The 26299-nt window shown below is 40.5% G+C and overlaps 1 long non-coding RNA gene across 4 annotated transcripts in view; it reads left to right on the top strand.

The window, feature by feature from the left end:
- LOC140896235 (uncharacterized) overlaps positions 1-26299 on the top strand; it is a 382955-nt gene that overhangs the window by 125504 nt on the left and 231152 nt on the right. For 3 of the 4 annotated variants that reach the window (XR_012154476.1, XR_012154475.1, XR_012154474.1), the window contains exon 3: positions 25402-25521. The exons of the other annotated variant lie outside the window; for it this stretch is intronic. This is a non-coding gene — a long non-coding RNA (uncharacterized lncRNA). The remainder of the gene's footprint in view (positions 1-25401; positions 25522-26299) is intronic. 4 annotated transcript variants of the gene reach the window in all.

Genomic DNA, 26299 nt, shown 5'->3' with positions numbered 1-26299 from the left:
GATCATTATAACAATAATACTCTGTTCTTGAGATATTAGGAAATAAGTCCCAAATGTAAATGTGTTGGGCTAATGGTATGTGAAGAGTGGGCATTTATCATCATAATGTATTTGAGTTATCTTCCTGAAAAGCAGGCTATAAAAGGGATTTTACATTAATTCAACATAGATATATTCCTGGAGAAGAAACAGTGCAAGATAATATTTACAATGGTATATAATGCAGATTATACTGGACATCAAAAGAGGGTTGGGGATGATCTGTTGCTCAAGAATACAGATCCTGGTAGGTTACTTTCAACTGTGACATTCCATAAGCCCCCAAATGTTTGCTTTCTCTGAAACACTTTAAATACATTACTCTGTATCAAAAGCCTCTGATTGCAATTTTTACCCTCTTTCTACATCTCTCCTCCTTTGTATTTGTTTCTTAGTGGCTATGCCCACAAGGATAGCCAGAGGTAAGAGCAAAGCAAATGCCACGGCAGGCTTCCCTAAAGCCTGCACCAGCTCAGTGATGCATCGTTGTTTTAATTTCCTTGCTGTAGTTTTCCATGGCCCTCCTCAAGTTCATATGCTTCACCAAGCAATTCCTGAGACTCCCTGTTAATTATTGTATAGTTGTTGCACTTGTTGGCTGTGTCAGAAAGAGGGTGGTTTTCACTGAAGATATAAAGGAATGAGTCTCACTGTTGCAAGACTCATCTTATATCAGTTCTGGGCACCTATGCTGTGACTTTCATTATTGTAATTCCATTGGTGTAGTTCCACCAATTCAAAAACCCCCAGTTTCCACTAACCATGGGGATCTAGTTTTGGGCATGTGAGAAAGTTGGTAGTTTTTGCATTGAAATCCATGAAACATTTTCAGTTTCATGTAGCTCTGAGGCAAAACAAGGTGAAACTTTTCTTTTGCAACAGTTTCAGGTTGTGTGTGCGTGTGTATTGGGAGGGGAATTTAAGTAGACTGAAAACATATGCAATTTTTGTGCACACCTCATTAAAGTGAAACTACCAAGTCCCACACAGCTCTACTGATGCTCCCATTGGACTCTTCAGGTGTGATGCTTCAATTCTCAAAATCCACCGGGGTGTGACATTAACATCTGTGATTAATCAGATTTCACTAATTGCTCTGTCTCCCAAGTGACACAGCTGCCTGGCAACTAAAGAGGTGCCATCTGGCAAATAGGTGAAATTGTCACTTCTTGCCATAGAGTTCTACCTTTGCTCTGGCAACCCAAGCTGTGCAAGTGTGTTTAGAACTGTGCCAGGGGGACTGCACTGCAGGGGCAGCTTTGTTAATACTTCCCAGCATGCACCTATGGCCTCCTCAGATGCATGCCCATAATTCTCCCTTCACCTTGAAAAATTAACTTGGGGATCCCCTCCTTGGCTTCCTATTGAGAAACATAAAAGTCTCCCTTTCAGATGATGAACTTTCTTCCCTGTGGTATCATAGATTTTAAGGCCAGGAAGGATCATTGTGATAACCTAGTCTGACCTCCTGCATAACACAGGCCATAGGACTTCCCAGAAATTTGTTCATGCTTCAAATCTAATCACTGTGTTAGACCTAAAGCATATATTTTAGGAAAACATCTAATCTTGATTTAAAACTTCACAGTGATGCAGAATCCACTCTCTTTGGCAAGTTGTTCCCATGGTTAATTACCCTCATTGTTCTGAGCCTTATTTCTAGTCTGACTTTGTTTAGCTGCAGACTCAAGCCACTGGATCTTCTTATATCTTTTTCTGACAGATTGAAGATCCATCTGTGTCACTACGCCCCATATTCTTCATAGAGATATGGTTATGATATGATTATGGCATAACTAAGATGTATTTTATGAAAGATGGGTCATGTGAGATCATTGGAAAGGTTATGATTTACTGAATATGATTATCCTATTTGTATGCATGTACCATTTTTGTATCTGGAGTAGGAATATTTTCTATGCATCTATTACAAATGTGTTTACACCTGGGAAATGCCCACTAGACAGAAAGTAATCAGTCTGGATGGCCAGTTGGGGAGGGCCATTAGGGAACACCATAGGTCTTTGAAGATGCTAATCTCCCACCTTCCTGGGAAGTCTTCGTGGGTATGCTGCAAACAGCCTCTGAATTATGGCTGCAGGGGCACGTGACCAAGTCACCTAGTACTGGACTCCATGATGATATTAGTGTTTTTGCACTGACCAGGGGTGGGAATCACACTGACCAGGGGAGACAAAGGATTCCCACCATATGCAAAAGCTATTTAAGGCAGGGTAGTGACATCATCATGGTTAGTTCTCCCTGCCCAAGAAAGAGGATGATTGGAAACACCTGAGAGCAAAAAGACTGAACTAGGGGAGAAGGGCTGAGCCCAGGCAAGAGGGTTGTCTGGCCTGTGAAAGTAATATCTGGAGTTTTAAGCTGCAGTAAATGCAGCTTGCCTTCAAGAACCTCTGCAATCTACCTAAAACAACATTTAGAGTGAGAATTTGCTACTTATAACCAGTTTCTTTAGTATATTAAGCTTAGATTGCGTGTTCGTTTATTTGCTATGTACAGTAATCTGCTTTGATCTGTTTGCTATCCCTTATCACTTAAAATCTCTTTTATAGTTAATAAACTTGTTTTTGCTTTGTCTAAACCCAGTGTGTCTGAAAATGATAATTTGGGACAGAAAGCTGTATATATTCCCCTTCACATTCCCGAATTTCATGAGCTTACGGTATACAGTTCTCTGTGCAGTGCAAGATGGTATAATTTTGGGTTTACATTCAAGAGGGGAGTGTGCATTTGAGTAACTGGGCAGCACCTTAGCTCAGCCTTTCCGTGCAGAGCTGATCTCCACATCTGTGTGTAAAGCTGCAGCTGGATGTGTCCCTACCTGTACATGTGCTGGTAAAGTGCAGTCTGAAGCCTAGGGAAGGGCTTGACAGGCTGCATAGCAGTACAGCGTAAAGGGAATGCAGGCTGGTGGGTAAGGCAGGCTCAGTGGTACCCCAGTTCCAAGTGGCCTCCCGGGGGAGGGGAAACCCATCACACCATCTATTATCAAATTTCTGTTACCCATGTAGGTATTTATAGACTTGATTAAAGCACCCCCTCACTCTCTTTGACAAATTAAATAGATTGAGCTCCTTGAGGCTGTCACTGGAAGGGATGCTTTCGAATTGTTTTCTCATTCTTGTGGCTCTTTGCTGCACTTTGTCGACATCCATCTTGTATTGTGGACTTCAGAACTAGACTCATTATTCCAGTAGTGGTCCCATCAATGCCAAACACAGTGCTAATATAACCTCTCTACTTCTACTCAAGATTCCCCTTTTTATGCATCCAAGGATGGCTTTAGCCATCTAAGCCACAGCATTGGCTGGGAGCTCATGTTCTGCTGATTATCCACCAGGACCACGCAAGTCTTTTTTTAGAGTTACCTCGTGGGAAGAGGTAAGCATGGCCTACATTCTTTGTTCCTTACATTTGGTCTCATTAAAATGCATATTGTGTGCTTGTGTCTACCAAGTGGTGCAGATCTTTGTATCAGTGACATGTCCTCTTTGTTATTTACCACTCCCACAATCTTTGTCATCTGTAAACTGTATCAGTAATGTTTTTATATTTTCTTCCAGGTCATTGATAAAAATATTAAATAGCACAGGGCCAAGAACTGATTCCTGCAGAACTCCATTAAAAACACACCCACTCTGATGATTTCCCATTTACAATTACACTTTGAAACATATCAGTTAGCCAGATATTAGTTACTCCTTAGTTACTGTTGAAATGGAAGTATTCCATCATCATGATCATCTGATATGAATACATTAACTGGATTTTTCCCAGATACAGAACAGAAATATTTATTGAACATTTCTGTATTTTCTGCATTATTAATGACAATTCTACCATTTTTATCTAGTCATATACCAATACTGCAGTTACAGTTCCTTTTTTTCCCCCCTGATACACTTAAAAACTCCTTATTATCTTTAACTCTGGTGGTCAAACATTTTCCCTGTGTTCTTTTGCTTCCCTTATCAATTTTGCACAGTTTCTAGTTTTTCATTTATATTTATCTCACTGTCCCCTTTTTCTCATGTTACATTTTTTTTAAATTGCAGCTTTCAGTTTTTCCCCTAAGCAAGACTTTTTTTTTAAAAAAACCAGTGTAGCCTTCTTTTTCCATTACATTGAGCATCCTGACCTTCTCCTTCTCCCTAACATACTATGTTTGTGGAAATCAGCCCAAAGTCATTACACATCCTACTTTTGCACAGGGCTCTGGAAATCCTAAGGCAGTCTTGTAAGCAGCCGAAGAGCAGCATCTCTTTTGATTTTGTAGGGGGTGAAGGGAAAAAGGATAAAATAACAACAAAATAATAACATATACTGCACAGCAGGCAAATTTTAAATTCAGCCGATAATTCCATTATGGATTTCTAGTCCTTATACAACCCAGGCAAGCTTCACTCTCACAGTTATGACATCACCATATTACCCTTTTAAGGAATTATAATCTTGTAAATTAGAGTTGCCCCTTGGTTTTTCTATATTGAATAGGTGTTGGCCTTAGAGAAATGATTCTTTTACTGTTTTGGAGAAGACAAACTGCCTTTGCTCTAGCTTTTTTCCCTTGCAGTGGTATTTTGAAGATCTATGTGAAATTCAAGGAACCTTTCTTTACTTTGGCTTCAGCTATTTGTTTGTTTGTATCCTTTGAGCTTTTTTTATTTTGAGTTTCAAGTTCAAACAAATCCATAGTTCAAAGCAAAACTCATTTTGAAACCACTGTTTCTGTTGACTTCATATCGGAACTATGGGAAACTTCAAGTTTCCCCTGATTTCAACATAAATTCATAAATTGGTCAAAGATCATTTGAAAAGTTCGTGAATTTTAGGGAACGCTTTGATGAATTTTGGCCTAGGTTCCAGTTTGTAATGAAACCATGTTGTTTGGGGATTAATTGTGAAATGTCATACAGTGCTAGTGTTTTGTCAAAGAGGAGGACACAGTAAATTACAGTCCAGCCTTGATCATTGAATTAAGCTTTCTGTTATGTTGTGGTGAGGTACCTTGCTGTAAACTTCAGTCTAATGTAATTCAATAAGAGAATCCTGTAAGTCATGTGGGCACAGATTTCCAACAGTGCAGTTTTTCATGCAACTAACTTGCCTGCATTCCACATTCCTGTCCACCCCAGGGGGATGTGCTCGCACAGTGGCTTTTGTGCAAATGAAAGTCTGGTATGTGCAAACCGCACCCTTGGAAATCTGGGCTTTAAACATATTTCACCACTATGGCTGGAAAAACAAAGACCAGCTGTAAAATTATTGTTGACCAGAATAAAAGAATTAAAAGAAATGGAACAACTTATTGCCTATATTAAATTAACAACTGAATTGTTTGCAGACAGGTGTGCCACATGGGATGAACTGTTTTTAAAAAGTTATAGGTAGAACTTTACAAGAATAACCGTTATAGGTACTGTAACACATAACATACACTCTCAGCTCAGCTTTATTCCTTGACCTTTTGTGTTTCTTACCCTCTCTTTTAATGCTTATGTTTAAAAAAAATTGCACTATCAACAGTTATTTGTCTTTAATAAAAAGTTAATAACTAAACAAAACAAGAACAAAAACTGGGCCATAATTATTTTCCAGTACTGCTTGTGCATCCCCCTTCCCAGCTGCTAAGTATGAAAATGCGAGAAACAGGAACTCATTGGAGAGGCGATGCTCAGGAACGCCAAGGGAACCAATACTTGAGCATTTTAGGCCCAATCCGTTAAGCACTGTGCATGTAGATTCCCATTGAAGTGGATGGGAGCACAGGGTGTCCCTTGATTTTTTTTTTTTAAACTAACACTTTTTAATAAACATAAAGAAAAGAGACTGGAGAAACTTCACCCAATGTGGCCAAACAATGGGTGGAAAATATAAAAGGGAATCATTTAAAGTTGTTTGGTCCAAGGTCTTTGTCAATGGGAAGGGAACAGGAGAGAGTGCAAGTTAATGTTAAGTGAACCCCTCATCTATCTGTACAATGTGAAAACTCAGATGGAGAAGAGATGCTCTATCTCTTTCCTCCATCTCTTTCCTCCTTTCACTATCCTACCATAACTTGACATCTCCCCGTTTTTCACAGTGGAATGTGCCAGATTATTTTTATTTCCACAGCCCCAAGCTTTTTGTCCACTGCTCACTCAGGGAACAAAGGAATCTCCTTGCCAGTGAGGTGATATTGAGTTGAGAATTTAGGGTTGGGATTAAGTTCCCTTTTCTTTCTTTCCTATTTGTATGAGAACGCAATAGAGTTGGGCTTCAGAGAACACTGACAAAGGCACTAGAAAAACATCCTAGCTTTATAATACAGGGCAGTGTATTACTGTTGCAAAACCAAGGTACCAGTGTTCTTAACTTCTGACCTCCCCACCCCTCCTCAGAGACTCCAAAGAATGAATGGATGTGCCGCAGGATTTATTTTTATACATTAAGGATTTCAAATAAAAGGGAAGGAACAAAGTTAGCACAGGTCTCAGGCAGCATGTGAAAGACAAAATGAGAAGGGACTGATTAGTTACTTTGTTCACGCTGTGTAGTCATCAGAATGACAAATGATCAAAGGAGGTAAAAGGCAGTACATATGGTGCTTTAAGACTCATCTGCACACACATACACTGCTGTTTCCAGTATGAGCTACAGCGTCAGAAACTCCACATAATTGCCGGCTGAGTCTGTCATTCTGCCATGAATATGAAGGGGTATTCTTGTGTCTACGTAACAAGGAGGTGGTAGACAGGAAGCTTCCACAGACAAAAAGGCAGAGGAGAAGGCAGTAAAATTTACCCCAGGGAGAAGGTAGAATCTTGTATATCTAGTTTTCTTCACTGAAGCAACAACATATCTTGTGGGCTGATGGGAGAACAGAAGATTAAACAATTCTTCCATATCCGCTAAACATGTGGGAGGGGATTGAGACTTCAGCAGTACTGGTGCAGGCTCTTTGCATGCTAGCCTCTCCCTCTTTGCTCCCTTGTAAAAGGAACTGACAGAGTCTGACCCATTCTATATAATGTACTGTAGATAGTTCATGGTTATTAACATGTATTAGTCAGAAGAACTTAGGGAGTATTTTGGGCAAATAAAGTAGAACCTGGAAAAATGGTTTTGTGCAATTCTTTCAATGGGGAGTCAGAAGATACCATTTTTTCACTGTTCATGCCCTGCTACTTAAGCAACGTAGGGGAGTGATACGATGCACTGACATTTAGAGTAGCAGAGCCTAAAACCAAGTGCTTCCTTGCTTTTGTTAGCTTTAAATTGGACTCATGGTATCATAAGGTAAATCATGATATTGAGGTAAACCACTACAGCTTCAGTGGAGTTACACTGAATTACACCCACTGAAGATGTGGCTCTTAAAGTCCTTGCTCTGAGACACGGTGCTGAGACTCTGAACCTTATTTTAGCATAGACTTTTTTAAAAAATGTAATCTTGTTCTTATCTCAGAGTTACCTCTCCAGCTAGACCACACCCTCTCCATATCCCCCTGTGTTAAACCACGAATACATCATATGCAAACCAAGTAATTTCCGCTATTATAATTTATGTACAATAGAATTCTTCAAATCCAAAGGTCACCAAACAGACATGTCAAATGACTTCAGCTCATTAATCACGACTCAGCGTACCAGTGGCTCTCTTCTCTTCACTAGAATAACATTTCTTTGCACTTTATGGCAAGCCATCATTATAATACAGAAGAAGGACAACAAAGTGTGAAAGACTTTTTTAATGAGACTTCATAGCTGCTCATAGTGGGACTCCTCATCCTCCATGCTCTTGAAAGAGCTGTCTGACAATGCATTAGAAAGATTTTACCTGATGAAGAGACCCAGGGAGAGATTTTCACAGGGAAAACTGTCAATGAGCTTGCAGAGAGCTGCATAAACCTGGCTGCCCTGTTGGCTGAGCTGTCAGTCTTCAAAAGAATACAGGGAGAAAAGCTTTAATTGTGCTCACCACACAGATGACATTTTATGCTGGATCACTGTCATTTGTGGTTCTTAACTCACTTATGGGGAGAAGGCAGGAACCACAGGATCTCAAGTGGACTCTGCACTTAATAAGGACCATCTTTACAGCTTAATACTAATAAATTATTGAGAAAATAAACTCTTCATTAGTCTCTAATGATAACTTGCATGCATAGTGTTCCTGCTGTTAGACTAATATTATTTCAATCCTTTTACCTTGGATACACCAAACAGAAGGGAGCAGTTCAAATACTGCAGGCTTGGGACAACTAATTTAAATCTCTTTAATAAAATTTTTAAGGGACATTAATATATTTTAGTATTTTTTTTATTTGAGGGAAATAATGAAACTGCAAAAATGGCTCATAAGCTTTTGTGAATATTCATTTTAATTAAATTTTTCTCTCTTTTTCCCCTCAGGAGAGTGGTGACTCTTAGTGGCTCATCACCAATTTTCTTGTTAATGCTGGAAACTTCATTGAATTATTAGTAGGTCTGTGCAAAAGTGAGCCCAAAATGTTCATGGCAGTTTAGTCAATAGTGTCACAGTGTTTTTTTTTCTCATGATTGCATACTCCTGAAATTTTTACTTTTTCCACACAAATTTGGGTGAAGGTTACTTTTCACTTCCATACACATGAACGTGCCAGAAAAAAGTCACCAACCCACTAAGAACTCACCTTTTGCTTGAAATTTTGAGTGGAAGCTATTTATGTTTTTATACATGAAAAAGGCACCTCTCTGTTACTCTGGATGCCCTTTATAATAGTAAAAGTAACAACACAGCCAAAACAAAATCGGCAACAAAGCCCCTGGAAAACTCAGTCTACCCACAGCGCACCTTGAATAGGCAGGAATTTCCCCACCAAAACTCCTCTCCCCTATAAACAATTTCCCTAAGGCCCCACACTCTGAGATGGCTCTTGTGTGTTTAAATAAAACAAGAGAGAGAGAAAAAGTGAGACGCACAGAGATATTAGTTTGCTGCTAGCTGCTGCTGTTGCCCTCCCTCTTTTCCCTATCCAGACTACTTCCAGGGAAGCTGATCTTGCAGTGATCTGCTGTAAGGTGAACTGTCTTACCCATGCAGTTCTCCCCAATGAATGGCAGCAGATCAAATGCCAGCATTCTTTTGCCAGCTTTATATTAAGCAACTGAAACACTGGGGTACAAAGGAATTTAGGCCGGGCAGGAGATCAGTGTCACTCAGCAGCAAATACCAGCAGCAGCAGGTGTGATGTTGCACTCCATATGATTTTATAAAAATATGCTAATGAGTGTGAATATAATGTAACTGGAATATGCTTCATGCAAAAGGTCTCTTGTAAGGTATCATTACAAAGTTTATAATCTACTGAGTGTGGTCATCCAATTTGTATAAATGTATCATTCTTGTATCTGAAACTAGAAATAAGAAATATAACTCTGAGGTCCTATTGTAATTATGAAAGCGTGGGCCATTAATGGTGGTTTGGAGTCTTGATGGCTCCCATCAACTAGGACAATTAGTTGTAAATAGCTCTGTTTACTTGCAAGTCTTCCTGTGAGTCAGGCCAGGAAGAATGATGGCTTGGGGTCTCCCAGGACATGTGACCATGTCACCCGGTACTGGAATCCATCTTAAGCCTGGTGCTTTTCCATTTAGAAGGAGCAGTGGGGACCCAGAGAGACAAAAGATTCCCGCCTTGTGCCAAAGCTGTATAAGGGGGTGGAACAGAACAAAGGGGCTGCAGTCATGAGAAATCCCCTAGCTACCACCTGAGCTGGAACAAGGACAGTACCAGGGAAAGGATTGGGCCCAGACTAGAAAGGATTGGGCCCAGACTAGAAAGGATTGGGCCCAGACTTCTTTCTTCTGTGAAAGAAGCTTATTGGAATGTCTCTGAGGATGAGATTTATCTGTATTCAGTTTCCTACTGTATTAGGCTTAGACTTGCATGTTTTTGTTTTATTTTGCTTGGTAACTTACTTTGTTCTGTCCATTATTACTTGGAACCACTTAAATCCTACTTTTTATATTTAATATCACTTTTGCTTATAAATTAATCCAGAGTAAGTAATTAATACCTGGGGAAGCAAACAGCTGTGCATATCTCTATCAGTGTTAGAGGGCGGACAATTTATGAGTTTACCCTGTATAAGCTTTATACAGGGTAAAACAGATTTATTTGGGGTTTGGATCCCATTGGGAACTGGGTATCTGGATGCTAGAGACAGGAGCACTTTCTAAGCTGTTTTCAGTTAAGTCTGCAGCTCTGGGGGATGTGGTTCAGACCTGGGTCTGTTTGCAGCAGACTGGTGTGTCTGGCTCAACAAGGCAGGGTTCTGAAATCCCACGCTGGCAGGGAAAATGGGCTCAGAGGTAATCTCAGCACATCAGGTGGCAGTCCAAGGGGGTTTCTGTGACCCAGCCCGTCACAGCAGGATCAAAAGCAAAGGCAGGATTTAAGTGAGAAAGTATGTTCATAACTGAACACACAAAACAGCATCTGTAGCAGCATCAGCAGGTAAACAGGCCGGATCCCTCACCAGGATCCCACATTGTACTCAGAGCATTATTGATTTGTATCTCCTCTATGTTACACATAGGCACAAGAATTCAGATGATCCATAAAATGGACTGGCAAAAGCAGCTGCAGAATTAGAAATGTCTTCTAGCTTTGTTCCCAGCCAGGATTCTGTTCCAGTGTTGTCCTTGTGTAGCTAATGCCTTATTGAAAGTGCACTATCCATGGGGATCATGTCAAAGAGTATGTGACTACATAGAAGTAGGCAGGCAGTTTATATACACACTCCCTTCTCCCAACTAGTGTTCGTGCTTGTTGAAGTTTTCCCATTTAAATAATAATAAACAACTCATGAAAGTTCAGTTTCAGCATCCAGAATTTTGAATGTTTATCTTAACTTGAGGATGGTCCCAAACTAAAAACAGGGATTTTCAAACCCATGAACATTTTAGGCACGGGTTGGAAATCTGAACTTGAATCTGAATTTTAGAAGTGGTTGTTATCTTTATGGTGGGTTCGACTGAAACCTCTTTCTAGATCCAAAACCTTTTCCTCTGCTCGGTCAGCTCTAAATCCTACCAGGAACCAAATCTTAATAGAGAAGAGCATTTATTTTCAAATATATTCCACTATAGTGCATTAATAATTGCTCCTGGCAGAATCTATCTTTAGCACCATGGCAGCAGCAACTTGAATGAGAGCAAAAGGACTGGCTGTGAGATAAAGATGAGTGCCTCTTGTCTTGCCCAAACTTGAGACTGTGCGACAGCATGCAAGGGCAGATTAAGACACGAGCCATGAAATTCTGTCCATCAGCCTGAGGGCCCTGATGCAGCAGTGAAAGCAAGAGTCTATCCAAGGACTGGGAGGCAAACATCAGAGAGGGAGAATGGGAGACAGTCTGCCTGGGAGCTCTGGGTGGAAAATCAAAGAAGATGTGCTTGATGTTGGGAACAGAAGGAAATCTGTCCGTGGGAAGGACTGATATTATTTTGAGGGATCCTGAAGTTTTGGTGCATCCAGACTTATTTAACCTTTTCCTCATAAGATGAAAGGAGACAATGTCCTTGGGAGAAGTTTTCAGTAGATTATAAAACATTCAGAAGGTTAAAGGTATAATGCTCCTTACCAAAAAGCATGACCGTGAAATGGAGTACAGTATCTTACCTTTTGGTAAGCAATATTAGGGTCTGAACCAGAGCCCACTGAAGCCACTGGGAAACTTTCCATGGGCTTTGGATCAGGCCCTTAGACTAGAAAGTTAATCAGTTGATCTAATTCTTTGCTTTAAAATTAGAAAAAAAATCTGGCTTAATTGCTTTTTTGAGTTTCCTCTTTTCTCTTCAACTCAACACATGCAGTAAAAATATTTCTGAAAACTAAAACCACTAGAAATTATTTAATTTTGTACCAAAATATGATACAGTTTGGGGAAGGGGCTGATCCTACAAGGTGATACCTGCAAGAGGATCCTTGCAGTCCTGCAGAGCACCATTGACTTTAATGGCCCATGTGAATGGTTTACAGGGCTAGGATTTAAGGGAGTATATATTTTAGTATGTGAATTTAACAGACCCGCTAAGATACAGTATACATATTTTAACTTTTTTTTTCTTATTTGTCAAAGCTTTGTCAGAGACAGAGCAAGGCCCATCGCCTCTTGGTTATCCGAGAAGCCCCTAGCACATATAAGATGCTACCATAAGTATATTATTAATAATAATTTAAAGATACAACTCCAAGTTACAAAAAACAAAACAAAAAAAGCTACAAACCCTTAAAACCAGATCTCTCTTTTGAAATTTCATAATTTCAATCCCTCATTTGGTTTCATTCTAATCCTAAAATCTAGTCAGAAGCAGCCTTTTATGTGATTTCAACAATCTGGTCATTTAAAGAGAAGTTTAGAAGTTTAAATTCTTAAATATACAATTTTTACTTAAACTATTTAAAATCTCTCATGTGCATTGCACAATTTATTTTTAGCTGTGAAAATATGAAAGTAGCAGTGCTCGGTAAACATGGTATATTTAAAAAAAAACCATAATCCTATAAATATTCAGGTTTTCACTTAAATTTTTAATTAATCAGCTCTAGTGATGCATACATCCCTTGTTTGATTGTTTTCCACCAGCACTGATGCATTTGAGTTTTACTGGTGTGACTTTTTGAAGAAAGTGAATTTCAAATTTGAATATATGAGTCTTCTCAGAAAATTTTTAAATTGGTTCATTTTATCACATGTTCAGCTATTTATGTTAAAATGTTTGCAAATGTTTCTAATCAGGGCACAGAAACTGCAACAACTTCCTGGATGCATCACTGCTAACCAACACAGCTTGAATGGCAAATATTGAAAGTTCAGATAGAACAGTTCATGATCAGTCTGTACAGTTAAGAAAAATTCACACACATAACATTTCAGATAATGAATAAATCCAAGAAAACTATGATTTGCTGACAGATATCTGTGAGCAGAAAAGGGAACTAGATTGGTTAGGTAAATTAATCGTGAATTTTTAACTCCGCTCTAGAAAATGCTTAGAAATGTGTGGTTGTGGAGCTGTGGAAACTGATTCACCTCATTCAGTGTAATTTTTTCCCAAGCTTTTTAAATTTTTGTAAATCCTAAACCCTCACCAGTAGAAAACTTGCATCTATCACTGAAACAAAGTCTCCTCGCAACTACTACAGATGACATAGGGAGGGAATTCCATTTTGCGTCTAAATATTCTCAGTTCACTTTATCATTGGTTATCAGCAAGAGCAGCAGCAGGACCATGAATAACTCTTCTCCAATGCTGAGACAGAAATAGAGTATTGAGAGGGCATGGAGTAAGAGCACCCTTTGTTTCTGTATTCTGTCTCTTCCTGCTGTTCAAAGGATCATATTTTTCCAAGTTGGGCTGTGATAGACGTGGCCTTGTAATCTTAACAGTTGTAGCTCAGGAAATATCTTTCACTTTCTCCCATGCAGCCATATTAATCAAATTGTATTTTTCTGAGGCAGTCTTTGTCCAAGGAACCAATATTTTGAGTATAATGCATTTGAATTTTCTGAACAAAGAGATATGGACAAGTGTCAGCCTTAGCAAAAAGAAAGCAAATGTGAGTAAATATAACAGTATTGTAATTAGATATGTAAGGGACTTCTGTATTTCTTACGCACTCTATAAGTTGTGTTAAAGGAACGCATTGTTTCTTGAAGTTACCCAGACATCTATGTACTACAGTATTGATGCATACTAGACACCATTAGATAGATTAGATGGATATTAGACATATTGGACAGTTAGAAAAGAGATATTAGATGTCTGAAAGACAGAGTTTAATTTGCCTGAGAGCATTAAAAATCAAAGCACTTAAGAAAATATAAGTTCACCAAAGAACATGGTAGACTCCATAACTGATGTTTTCCACGTCACAAATTCTAGTGAGTCTGTACTGTATAGAAGCTTACTGAAAATATACTGTATATAAAAGCTGCCAGTGATTTTATAATATAACTCACTGTTAACAGAGGTAATTACACTGACAAGTCTTTTCTGTTACTGGCCGCTTTTGTCCTGTTTTGATTTATTACATCCATGCTCACCTGAGTTAGAAAGCGTAGAGATTAGCCAGAATTAAAATACTCATTAGCTTTGAGTACTTGGGATGAGATTTCAAGTGCTGGCGAAATTCTGCTCACATCTACGCTGCTACAAATCCATAGGAACACCACTGAAGGCACTGGTGTAAGTAAGAGTAGACTTTGGCCCTGACGCATCAAACTGACTCACTCTTCAAATGTAATAATAAAAGAGAACTGTTTACATGTCCTACCTGGAAATTCAATGACAAGGAAAATTTCCTACTAGCACAGGATGATGATGTTCTTTACATTTGGTAATGATTTCAGATAATGGAAAAAATAGGCAATTAAGTTTCATTTTACCCTGAAGATATTTAAAGTTGATAGGGTAAAGAAGTTGCCAGAAATTGTAACAACTATTTTACACTTATGGAAGAAGAGGATGTTCTTTGTCCCATCACCACAAGAGAGAGGGCTACTTGAGGAAGGTCCTTCTTTCTAGGAGAGGTACTGAGTTGGAAACGGAGTTCTGTAAACTGAGTTTACTGACTGGGACTTAGCTTACTCTGCTTGGCCTAGTCCCAGTCCAGGTGGAGCAGCTGAGTCCCAGTCAGGTGCTCAATAGAGATTTTGCTGGATGGGCGGGACAGGGAGAAGAGGAGAGGGAGTTGCTGCTGATGGGATAGGCAGAGAATGGTCAATGGCTGCTTAGGGGCACAGGTGGAAAGAAACAGTAGCTGGAGGGGAACTAGGGGAACAGGGGGAGACACAAAGAGGGAGCTGAGGTAGAGAGGGTCTGGTGGTGGTTATTTTTCTTGCAGTTTTATTTGCTATTCTGCTGTGCCCTTGTTCCTGCCATCCTTGGCCATCATGCCTTATATGCAGACTCACCTATGTCAAAACCCACATATAACTTGCATATATGATCACAGCTTGCCAGAAAATGCAGCATTTTACATTTTGTACATATGGAGGACACAGAGGACAGGCCATTCCCTCTGTGTGTCCTCTTCAAGGGAAGCGCCCAATATTTCTCTAGGGGGAGAGACTTTCTGTTTCTGAGGTTCTCACTTTCTTGTACAGCCTCGGTATCTTCCCCCTGCCACAGCAAAGTGTCTCTCCCCTCATCTGTAGTTTATGTAATACTAGTTTGTGCTTCTAGGCCTTCTGTACTTTTTACTCTGGTCTTTTACACAGGAAATAGCTGAGTGAAATTCAATAAACTGTAGTACAGCAGTTCTGATGTGGTCTCCATTATTGATCTCTCCCTAACCACTGCAGCTAGGCATTTTTAGCCCCATACATCACACCATCCCTGTCTCTTCCCTATCCCCAGCTGAGCTCTCTCTTCCTATTTCTAAACTCTCTCTGAGCTTGGATCTCTCTCTTCAGCTTTCTCTCCTTCCAGCTTGGGGTCTCCTCTTCCCAGCCTGGATCCTCACCCCAACTCTGCATCTGCCTCTGACGTAGGGTTACCACCTTTGAAGTGCAAAAAACCCAGCACCCCCTTCCCCATAAAGGAAGCATGCCACAAACCCAAACCCCGCAACCATAAGGCAACTCTGCAACCGCCTCCCCCTTCAACAGCGACTTGTATTATCTGGAGAGAGAACACACATAGATAAGACTGATAACACTGCATGTCTCCTCACTCTCCCGTGACTCAAACCCTCTCTTACTCACACACACACAGTGTGCTTGCATGTTGGTGGGCCGACAGCTGTTGTATTTTCAACAGTTTTGATCTGTTATTGCTTAAACTGTGGAAGTGGGAACACTGTAGCATGTTTAGAAACTTTTAACATTTGATATCCCAGTGCATTGTGATAATAATGCAAATATTTAGACCCATGTAAAAAATCCTCAGCAGATTAAATAATTTTTATGGCAACTGGCAAATCCATACAAAAGCCAGGCCGGTCAAATACTGTCCAGGTGGTAACCCTACTCTGACCCTGGGATCTCCCACAATATCTCTTTCACTCCCAGCCACTCAGGGTTTACTCCCCGTGAATCTCCCATTGGAGCAGGGGTAAAGAAATTAAGGGTAAGAAGGATGCTGATTTGCTAGGAGGAAAAGGAGAGTAAAGTCTGTCACTAGCTCTCCCCAGTGATGCTGGGAGGCCAGTAAGCTGGAAGTTAGGCTGGCTGTGAGGGGAGAGGGCATACAGTGGGATTTATGCTATACAATTCCAGGGTGCCTGTCATGCTGTTAAGGTATCCTGTGCTGCACAGGATGTGAGGCCTGCAGTCTAGAGAAGTTTGTACTTTAAGTCAGTAAGTTTAGCTTCCTACAAACGAATTAACACTTTAAATATTGATCTGTTTTCAGATAGATAAAGCAGCCAGAAGCTTCCATTCCCATATGATTGAAAACAGGTTGAGCACTAACTTCAATCTTTATTTCAATTAAAAATAAAACTGCAGGTAATATCTGTAGATTCTAAAAATGACTTCCCTTATTAAACCAACAAAAAGTAAATCCCATTGGAATACTGATCGAGTACTAGGCTGTATTTCCACAATATGAAAATATGAATGTTTATTGCAGTGGTCTGCCTGCTAAACCAACTATTCTGTTTATTGCAGGTGATGTATAGGGTCTGTAGGATTTCTGTGAGCTTCCTCTTATCTGCTACTCGGATGTTGGGACCATGTTAAATGACATTATTTGAGGAGAAGCTGTTTGCCAAAGTGGCAATGTTTGCTGATTAGCAGACACGGTAATGTCATGCCAGCTATCTGTTGTATCAACCAGGCAAGGTACTAACAAGCTTCAACAGGACTTTATTTTCAAAGTGGAAACCTCTTTACCAAGCTGCTGCTGCACCCTCTGTAGCTTTCTCCCAGCATCTCAGCTTCTCCCCACTCCTTCCTGTTTTCTGTCCTTTCAGGCTCCCAACAGCCAGTGCTCCCAATTCTAATAATTACAAGCAACATCTAAACACCACAGTATCCTAATTCCTGTTAGCTATTTTATCCCACTTCTACCTATTTCTTTCTCAAATGTCCCTAGATCATGATAGGCCTATGCTGTAATTATTAACTTGTTCTTAATTCTGGAATGTCTAAGTCAAGATGTTTATAATTTACTCCCAGTGGCACTATAATGTGCTGTACTAACATAAAAGTAAGGCACAGTCTCTGCCCCAAAGAGCTTACAATCTAAAAGGAAAAACAGACAAAGACCAGAGAAAAGGGGTTCAAGGTGGTGATTAGCTATGTCCTGATGGTTTCAGAGTAATAGCCGTATTAGTCTATATTCGCAAAAAGAAGAGGGGTACTTGTGGCACCTTAGAGACTAACCAATTTATTTGAGCATAAGCTTTCGTGAGCTACAGCTCACTTCATCGGATGCATACTGTGGAAACTGCAGAAGACATTATATACAGAGAGACCATGAAACAATACCTCCTCCCACCCCACTCTCCTGCTGGTAATAGCTTATCTAAAGTGATCACTCTCCTTACAATGACAGGTTTCAGAGTAACAGCCGTGTTAGTCTGTATTCGCAAAAAGAAAAGGAGTACTTGTGGCACCTTAGAGACTAACCAATTTATTTGAGCATGAGCTTTCTTGAGCTACAGCTCACTTCATCGGATGCATTGAGCTATAGCTCACGAAAGCTCATGCTCAAATAAATTGGTTAGTCTCTAAGGTGCCACAAGTACTCCTTTTCTTTCTCCTTACAATGTGTATGATAATCAAGTTGGGCCATTTCCAGCACAAATCCAGTTTTTCTCACCCTCCGCCCCCCTTTCCAAAAACCACACACACAAACTCACTCTCCTGCTGGTAATACCTTATCCAAAGTGACCACTCTCCTTACAATGTGTATGAAAATCAAGGTGGGCCATTTCCAGCACAAATCCAGGTTTTCTCATCCCCCCCCTCCCCACAAAACACACACACACAAAGAGCCAGATTCTTTCCCCCTTTTTCTTTTCCACTGTTTCAGTGCCACACAGGTGCTATAAACCATTCACACAACTATCTATAATATTATGCCATACATTTTGTGTTTTTACTATTGACTAACATTATTTATTTTGTTAATACAGGAAATTAGGTTACTGATGAGAAAAGTGTGAGCATTTTTATTTTCTTGTGTATTCTTTCAGATAGGTACAATGTCAACATAAAAGGAAAATCTAAAGAGAAAATCAAAGACTGGAAAGGATCAAACATTGGAACATGTTCTATTTGTGCTAATTTTACAGAAATTACCAGGTTTTGTTTAATTAAAAGGTGTATAGACTGGGGAAGAACAGATGGTTTTGAAGAATGCAAATCAAAAGAGTTTTTAGCTAGAAACAAGAACATCTATCTCAGATGCAAAAGAAAGGTTATAAAGCAGATACAAAACGTATGAGGCAAAGAGACTACTCATGAGAGTTCAGTTACTCAGGTGCCAGTGGCCTCAGCCGTGCAATGAGCTCCAAATAATGTCAGCCCCATTGATTTAAAAAGCGTATTGCAGGATTGGAGCCTAAATTTATGCAGGATCAAGCCATATGCTATTTTAATCCACAGTACTGCAGCCTGCTTGTCTAATCTTGGGAAGATCCATCCCCTCTCTATGGTTCTATTTCTGTGTCCTCCATTTGTCTTGTCTATTTAGCTTTTAAATTGTTCAGGGCAGGGAATCTCTCCTCTCTCATGATATGTTTGTACAGCCCCTAGCACAAGGGGGCCCTGATCTTTTTTTGGGATCTCTAAGCATATCTGTAGTACAAATGAGAAATAATAATAATTGTCAAATGCTCACTCAAAACAATAGACCCTACATTGACAATTTCTCTTTTCATTTGTCATATTCAGTTGTCATACAATATCAAGATTCTATTTCTTATAATACTGAAAAGCTGTGTTGATTGCTAGGCTACAAATCCCCCTAGCAGAAGTCCCAACCATTATTCATTTGCTGTTTAGGGCTTAAAATGACAATAAGAGGAAGCATCTTTTGTTGTTGTTGTTGTTTTGTTCTTACTACTTGAATTTCTTCTAGCCTGCAGCATTATAAAGTTTAAAAAATGCCAGACCTTGAATAGCTTTGCTCTGCTGAAGACGTTCTAAGGCATGCACTTCCTTTGTCAGCTGGTGTTAGCTAGAGTAAGGAAAACTTAAAGTTCATATAAAACTTGGCGAATAATTTATAATCCTGATACTGCATGAATGATATTTGATTGACCAGCATTAGGAAGACTAAGTTACATAAATCAAGACTTTTAAAATCAATAAAAGTATACTCCCTTATTCTGAATTGTGATGAATTCGCCACATATGTAAGGACTTGGGCCCTGATTCTGCAAGCTGTTCCACACAGATCCCTGAGACTGCATGGAAGGCAATAGGGCTCTGCCTGGGCACAGAGGTCCACCTGCATGAACAGGATTTGGGAGTTAGACACACCTGAACCACGTTTTAAAAAGCATCTATGGTACGGCTTACTGGCCATTCAGGGGAAGATATCATGTAGGAGTGGGAGACCTGCCCAAAATTGTTCACTAATGTATTGTGATGCATTCATGATCAGCCAGGGTTAGGAGGGTGGGTTGGCTTGTTACTCCACCAATTTAACCCAACAAGAGATATGTAAGCTGATGATCTTCCCTGGCAGAAGGCCATGAAGTCACAGACAAACTGGAGAAGTTACAGTAAGGACTCTTGCCCAAATAGCTGGGGAAAAGGATTGATCTATACTATGGATGGATTTCCTCTTCCTTTCTGCAGTTATGAGGATTGTAAAAAAGCACATGACCTAAGAATCTAGATGGAGAGGTCTGTGCTGTGCCAAAGCACTAATAAACTCAGTTTCCCAGGAGGGAGGGAAACTGGTGTCAATTAGAACAACTCAAGCCTGATTGTCCGCTGCCTTACCCCTTGTGTGTTCATTTATACTTGTGGGGTGTGTGTGTGTGTGTGTGTAATCATTTACCTTTTTGATCTGCACACCATAGATGACATTCCAAGGAGCAAGGCAATGGAGATTCAGACCCAGAGCATCTGTTTTTCAATGTAGAATCCTGGCCTCTGTTACAGCCTCCTTGCCCACATCCAGGACTCCAGTATTTGCAGATGTATTGGTCTGGACCAGTGGGTCTCAAACTTGTTCCGCCGCTTGTGCAGGGAAAGCCCCTGGTGGGCTGGGCTGGTTTGTTTACCTGCCGCATCCGCAGGTTCGGCTGATCGCGGCTCCCAGTGGCTGCGGTTCGCTGCTCCAGGCCAATGGGAGCTGCTGGAAGCGGTGCGGGCTGAAGGATATACTGGCCGCTGCTTCCCGCAGCTCCCATTGGCCTGGAGCAGCGAACTGCGGCCACTGGGAGCCGTGATCGGCCTAACCTGCGGACGCGGAAGGTAAACAAACTGGCCCGGCCCACCAGGGGCTTTCCCTGCACAAGCGGCGGAACAAAATTGGGAACCACTGGTCTGGACAAACAAAAGTCTATGCTGTACACAAAAGCTCTAGGAGGTAGTGGTGCATGTAAACATGTACTATGGGTAGATATTTGAGTGTGAGTAATTGCACCTTCAGATGAATATGCTGAATTCACAAATATGGCAGGCACTCATTAGGGAAACATCTGAAAATTTGGCCTATGCATGCAAAATGGAAAGGGAGATTTTGCTGAACTGGAGGTGCACTATAAAAGCTGCTCCTTATTATTGTAAGGAGATTTTTGCATTACAAATCTGGGTTACTTAATATATTAGCCATTTTAAATATCATAGGGCTGAAATGTGGCACCCAATATCCACACTGGTGAGGCAGTTTATTTTATTGAAACACAATCATTAGACTATTTTCAGCCATTTTGCAGCTAGAGAATTGCAGAATATTTTGCCCCAATTGTTAATATTAAAAATAACATTTTGCATGTGCTTAGTTCTTATAGCAGGCTATGCCCTTTTGGTATTTTGAAAACATAAAAAACAATAACTGCTTCAAAGCAATGAAGATAATTCAGTTTGAATGTGCATTGTTGTCTCAATGTTATAATAATTGCTTCATGAAATTGCACAGCCTGATTTTAAAAATGAGGGGGAGGGAGGGGCTGCAGATCACATCTGTGTTGTATGCACACTTGCATATATCCGAGTATGTGAGTGCCCATACAAATCAGGTTTGCTCATATACAGGCATGTGTGTTCATCCCACTTGGGCACACATCAGATTTGCATGTTTTTTGGTGGTAGGTGTCTCCATAAATGGGGCACAGACCTCTGGCCTCTGCCTTGTAAAATAAGGGGCACAGTTACTCCTGATGACATTGTGCGTAAACATTTTTTTAAAATTCTGCACCAAAAAAATTAAAATTCTGCACACAATAGTTTAAAATTCTGCAAATTGTATTTGACAAATAAATGTGGAGGCTCCAGCATGGCACTGGGCAGCACAGGCCACTGGCTTCACAGAGGTGGGAGATCACTGTGCAGCTATCCCCACCCCAGACATGGACTCAGCAGTGGGGCTGCACCCAACCCTGACATAGTGCAAGGACGGGGCCTGCCCCAGAAATACCCCAGGGCTCTGCCCCTCCATGCCAGGTACACCAGGTAGGCTCAGCAAGGCAGGATCCAAGTGTAGACGGGCTTAGTGTGGGGGGATCCACGTACAGGTTGAGAGAGTTCTGGGTGGGGCAATCTGGGTGCAGGCGGCTCAGTGGGGGATCCAGGTTCAGAGATGCACAGGGGCTTGTTGGGGAGTTCTGGGTACAATGGTAATGGGACTCTGCAGGGCGTCCAGGTGAAGGTGGTTGGGGCTTAGCGTGGAGGGGATAGAGCTAGGCAGGGGAGTCTGTGTGTGTGTGTGGGCTCAGTGGGGGAGTCCAGATGCTGAGGAAGTGAGGCTCAGTGGGGTGGGGATCCAGGTGCAACTGGTTGGGGCTTGGTGGGGTGGGAATCTGGGTGTGGGTGGCTTGTCGGGGTGTTCCAGGTGCAGGGGCTTGTTAGCTTGTTGGGGTTCTGAATGTGTGTGTGGGGTGAGGCTCAGCAGGAGGGTCTGCGTATGAGGGGGTCTGGATGCATGGGGGTGGGGCAGATGGGGGGGCAGATGGGGGAGCAGCTTCCTGTACAGGGGTCCTTCCCTCTGCAGCTGAGGAGCTATGGGTGAAGGAAGCGTAGCTGGGGGAAGTTTGCAGAGCTTCTTGCAGCTGGGGGAGAAATCTGGCGGTGGGTCTGACCTGGCCCCGCATGCTGTGTAGGGGAAGAGGAAGTCCCATTCTCCTCAGCCCAGTTGGGACTAGCAGCTGAGCCCAGCACAGGGTAGGAGCCACCAGCCAGGTCTTCCCCAGTTCCACCTTCTGCCCCACAGTGATTTCTCTCTGCTGGCTGCCCTGGGCACCTGAAACATACTGCTGGAAAGGGTTGCATGACCACCCTTGTGGCTTCCCTTTGATTCCCCATCAGAAAGTCATTTTGCAGTCTCCATGACCATTAGTCTCTCAGACTACAAACATGGCCCCAGTTAATAACAGTTGTGACTAATTTTTGTGGTCTGGACATTTTCCCACCAGAAACTGTACTGAAACTACTGCCTTCTTTCATATAGGTCACCTAATAGATGGTGATTTGTAAGAGCTTCCCAGCTGCTCCTGGTCTGGGTCAGGATTGAATCGGTAGCCTAGACGTGAAAAGCTTGAATCAGATTTCCAGTCCCTGGGGTCATCCAGGTTGCCAGCAAATGTGTAATTTATCTCTTGGATGCAAACCTGCTTTTGTCTGGAGGAGAAAGGAAGTGATATTTACAGTGGTTAGCAACTCTGATAACAAAATTGAATATCAAATTCTTTTAAGTGGAATATTCATATTTGAATATGAAAATCTTAGCTTTGGATGTGCATTGGAGTATAGTTCATTGCAACTATATTTTTAGCTATACAGAGGATGATATAAAGGAAATGTATTGTGTTAACGGACTTTGAGCTCAATCATGATCTTGCTGAAGTCAATGCCAACAGTGCTATTGGCTTCAGTGGAACCTGGATTGGACCCTTTAGGAGAAAAAGACCTATTGAATCATCTTAGTCCATCTCCTTTCCAAGCTAGGACTGTTACCTATTGTACACTTACAAACGTTATACCAAGTTTAGTTTTAAATTTGCCAATGATGAAATTTGCCCAATTTCTCAAGACTATTGGACAGTCTAACTGATCTCAGTTTTCCTACGTTTTTCCTGGTAGTCATCTTAACTATTCCTCCTTTGGCTCCTAATTATTCCACTTTGAACTATTCTATGTAATTCCATATCCCTCTGGTGGTTTACACCTTTTTGTAGATTTTTATCATAGGCCAGCAACAAATTTTGGCTCCCCCAACCCCGATCATCTTCCTCCCACCTGGAGCAAGAGGGAAGCAGGAAGGGTATTATGTCTTGTCTGAGCACAATGCCTCCCAGGGCTACCCCTGAGATGATGTCATTGCCCTTCACCTTTTGCACAGGGATACACCTAGCCCATAGATGTGAGAATTGAAAGCAGCAGATGCCATGAATTAGAGTATCTTCCTTTATCTCACAAATCAATTGCTCAAATTACATAGTTTGACTGAGAATTTGTCAGGATTTTGCATAACAGAGAGAAATCTCCTTCTTTATTAGAGTTGTAGGGGTTTTTTTCCCCTTCATTTTGTCTCATGATTTCAATTACTTTTGATAATATGCATGAAGTGTTTTTTTATCTACAGGAACAAAAGGTGAAATAGAAATATGATTCTGTTTTCTGCCTTTTATCCCATATACTGTGCAAAATTATGAGCAGGCATGTGGTGAAGCCCTTTATTTATTTTTTTAACAAAAAGTATATTAAGCAACTATAACTATCAAAGATCAATAAATAAGCAAGATGTAAGAAATTTAAAAGTATTAAAGAAACATTTCCAAATAGAATTGGGATGTTTAAACATTTAGTTATACATTTTTTTTCAGTATTCCTCTGGTTAAAACATACAATATTAAACAGTTTGCCAAAAGAAATTATCTGTGTTTAAAATAATTGATGAAACAAAATCACTTCCATTATTTTTCTCGTACTCATTCTTCTGAATCTTAAGAGAAACCTTGGTTTTAAGTGCATCTCAGGTTAATTTCAGAATTTTTTATTTCAAATTGAAAGGTTGAAGTTACATCTGAATGCTTTATACTTCAGTTGGAGCTAACCTGTGCTACTCTTAGTTCTGTGGAATTGCATCTTAATCCTAAATAATTCCACTGAAGTTAGTGAAGCCACTTACGAAGTAAGGTACCACTCACTGGGTGAAATCCTACCCCATTGATATCAATGGGAGTATTCCATTGACTTCAGTGGGACCAGAATTTCACCCAATGTGAGTAAGTATTACAGTGGAATCCTTGGACTTATTTTCTGTCCAAAATGAAGTTACTGTGTGTTAAGTTTAGTTGTCTTATTTTTAAACCGACACGCCACAGAAAGTTACAGCGAGCATGAGGGAGACACAAATACAGTCAATATATTGTAGTAATCAGACCACTCCCACCAAGTTCAGTATTATTAGAGTTCAGTGTTGGAGAAGTGAAACTCTAATTCTCTATATAGTGTAACATTGGCCAATTTTCTCTCAAGAGGCTCATCACATGCATTTTTATTTTCATGTCCACAGTAAGGAAACTTGAAATAATAACCAGGGAAGAACCTGAAAGAATAAACTAAAGAGAAAAGATAATTAATCCATGAAACAGAAGAAAAGAGAACCAAAATATTTGTATTATGTTTAGTATTATGTATATTTATTATGTTTGCTTAATCAGTGGAAGATGAAGGAAAAGAATAGATGTACTCATGTAGGGCTGAATTGTGAACCTGTTACTCCCTTTAAATGAGTAGCTATATATACGAGCAAACCCAGTGACTTCAGTAGGTCTACTTGAGTAAATAACTGCTTTCAATGGGATAAATGTTTACAGCCCATATGATTTCAATGTTTTCATACCCTTACCCAGTAAGGGCTCCAGTGTTGTGGAGCTCCTATGAGGTGCTGAGCATACTCAATTCCCGCTGAGGTCAGTAGGAGCTGAGAGTACTCAGCAGCTTGCTGAATCAGACTCTAAAGTGGAGTGTATCTGAGATCATTTTATGAAACATTACATTACTCAAATATAAATTATATTAATTCCGCTGGAAGCCCACCATTAACAAAGTGTTGATTGAAATGCTTAAAGAATGAGGACCATATCCTAATAGAGGGCTGGTATTTGTCCTAGGATGACAATATGAATTTGTCCATGACAAATATGAACCCTAATTTCCTGATCCATTCCATTTCCACAGGGGCTATATTTCTCTTCCAAGATCTGGCCAATACATCACTTGCTGCAAAAATGAGTTGTGATAGTTAACTGCCAGGAGCAGAGGAAATATGCCCATCCTGGGAGACTTTTGAAGACAATGGTAAGAGATAATTTTCTTAGTTTTAGTTTTGATCATGGACCAGAAATTCCAAATAAAGGATCAGAACCCTCTTGTCCTGTTTTTATTCTTTTAAATTGATGTCCCTTTGTTTTTTGAAAGGATCTATTCTTTTTCTGATCCTTGTGGATGATTTACATTTTAGAATCCAGAGCAAGTTTGCCTAGGTTCAACATTTATCCCAGTTCCTGTTTTAAACCCTAGTGCATTACTGGTGCTTGGGACCACATGGCTGTTTGAAATTCTATTGATTTTTTTTCATGGAATACAGAGATGTAGGAATATGGGGCCAGCCAATGTCACCTTTTTGATCAAGCTTCAAACATCCATAAGGCAGAAAAGGGGTTACGGGACTGCGGTTCTTTACTGGAAGTTCTTCATTTAAAGGAGTTGGGGAGATTTATTTCCTCCTAATCTCAGTCACAACAACAAGAAAATGAAACTTTACTTGTCTCTCACTATGGGGCCTTTATATTAGCTTTCTTTTTTTCTAAATTATACCACATTTCATTTTCTATGACATCTGTGATGGAGGGTTCTGGACTGAAAGCACTTTCAGTGGGAAAATGCAGGGTCCCATGGAGTTAATTAGCTCAATTTAAAACATTTCCCTTAATACTTTATATTATGTCGCTTCAGGACAATTTTCACATCATACCTTTCTCAGCAATGCTTGGTAAAGCGAAGCAAATTCAGGTGCCTCAGCAACTGCTTAATTTTCTGCAAGCCACTCTCACTGATCAGTCCAGGTAATCCCTGA

This window comes from Lepidochelys kempii, chromosome 12 (assembly GCF_965140265.1).
Source record: "Lepidochelys kempii isolate rLepKem1 chromosome 12, rLepKem1.hap2, whole genome shotgun sequence".
NCBI classification, from domain to species: Eukaryota; Metazoa; Chordata; order Testudines; family Cheloniidae; genus Lepidochelys; species Lepidochelys kempii.
This window is presented reverse-complemented; position numbering and strand designations above follow the sequence as displayed.